General features: G+C 37.3%; 1 non-coding gene across 1 annotated transcript; it reads right to left on the bottom strand.

The window, feature by feature from the left end:
• Positions 1–679: 679 nt before the first annotated feature.
• On the bottom strand, positions 680–786 carry LOC128281133 (small nucleolar RNA R71). The gene has a single exon (XR_008271346.1). It is a non-coding gene; the product is annotated as a small nucleolar RNA R71 (small nucleolar RNA).
• Positions 787–2,130: the final 1,344 nt, after the last annotated feature.

Below are 2,130 nucleotides of genomic sequence, written 5' to 3' on the forward strand. Positions count from 1 at the left end.
TTATTTTAGCCATTTACTTTTACTGCAATTTAAATTTTATTCTAATTTTTATTTCTAATTCTTCTTTTTCCCTTTTTCTGGCAGGTTCTTATAGTTTATGACTAGAAGAAACCCGTCAGGACCATTACTTTTTGATATTGAGATCGATCGCACAGTTCACAAAAACCAAAGAGAATTAAGGCGAAGCTTAAGATACACAGAGGATGAGTAAGAGGACGATATTCAAACCACAACCGAGGAGATGGCTGAAAATTAGGAAAACCTGATACCTCCTGGGACTGCTGTTAATCTAGTAAATCAGAATCCTGCTCTACGCACTATGTATGATTATCCTAAATCTACTCTAACAGGAACTGAATCGAGTATAGTTAGACCTGTTATTGCTGCAAATAATTTTGAACTGAAACCTAACACAATTCAAATGATACAATAGTTTGTTCAGTTTGATGGTTTGCAGGATGAGGATCCAAATGCTCATTTGGCGAATTTCCTGAAATTCTAGAATATAGTTAAAATCAATGGCGTTTCTGATAATGCCATATGTTTTCGGTTGTTCCCCTTTTCATTGAGTAACAAAGCTAAACAGTGGTTGAACTCGTTACCACGAGGGTCAATTACTACTTGGGAACAAATGACCAAAAATTTTTTATTACAATACTTTTCGCCTGCTAAAACGGCTAAATTACGTAATGATATCTCTTCTTTTGTGTAGATGGATTTAGAGACACTCTACGATGCATGGGAGAGATACAAGGATCTCTTGAGACCATGCCCTCTCCATGGGTTAGCACTCTGGCTATAGGTTCAAACATTTCATAATGGCCTAAATCCCTCGACTAGACAAATGGTTGACGCAGCTGCTGGTGGAACTATTAATAACAAGACACCTGAATAGGCTTACGAATTTATAGAAGAAATGTCACTGAATAATTATCAGTGGCAAGTCATGAGGATAAAGCCAACAAAAGCAGTTGACGTTTTTAACATCAATTCAGTCACCATGCTTTTCAATCAAGTAGAACTGCTAAATAAAAAAATTGATGGCTTTCTTGGTTCTTCACAGGTTCACCCAGTAACGTAATGCGAAGAAAGCAGAGGATCGACCAATTCAGAATACCCACTATATGGCCACAACATGGAGAACAAGCAGTTAAATTACATGGGAAATAATCCTCGATCTCAAAATAATCCATATAGTAACATTTACAATGCAGGTTAGAAGAACCACCCAAATTTCTCGTGGGGAGGCCAAGGAAATTAGAGAGCACTTCCAGGCTTCTAACAACCACCCCACCAACAAGAGAAGAAGTCGAACCTTGAAGAGATGCTCACAAAGTTTATATCAGCGTCAGAAACTCATTTTTAGAATATCGAGACAGCAATTAAAAATTAACAAGCATCGATCCAAGGGCTTGAAACTCAGATTGGGCAGCTTGCCAAGTTGATTCTGAATGACCACAAGATAGCTTGCCAAGCAACACGGAATCTAACCTAAGGGAGCAACTTAACGCGATTACTAGTCAAGATGAGGAAGGGTTAGTCACACCTGAACCAGAACCGAGGCAAGAAACTGAGATAAGCAAAGGTAAAGGTGAGGCAGACCACAATGAGTAGAAACCGGTAAGTACATAATACAAACCTCGTGTGCCATACCCTAACCGATAAGGAAAGACCACTCAGACGAACAATTTGGTAAATTCCTTAAACTTTTAAAGAAATTACATATTAACTTACTGTTTATTGAAGTCCTTTCGCAAATGCCGAACGCAGTCAAATTTCTAAAAGAGCTTCTAGCAAATAAATGAAAATTAGATGAAGCATCGCATGTGGAACTAAATGCAGTTTGCTCAGCCATTCTACAGAATAAGCTACCCAACAAATTAAAAGATCTGTGGAGTTTTACAATTCCTTGTTTAATTGGTAGTTTAGATATTAGTAATGCGTTGGCTGATTTAAGGGCTACTATTAATGTCATGCCTTATAAAATGTTTAAGCAACTAGGTCTTGGAAAACCCAAACAAACTAGGATAAGCATTCAATTCGCAGATAAAACTATCAGATTTCCTAGGGGAATTATTGAAGATGTACTCGTTAAAATTGACAAATTTATATTCCCAGTTGATTTTGTTG

The sequence above is a fragment of the Gossypium arboreum genome, chromosome 9, assembly GCF_025698485.1.
Source record: "Gossypium arboreum isolate Shixiya-1 chromosome 9, ASM2569848v2, whole genome shotgun sequence".
In the NCBI taxonomy this organism is placed as follows: Eukaryota; Viridiplantae; Streptophyta; class Magnoliopsida; order Malvales; family Malvaceae; genus Gossypium; species Gossypium arboreum.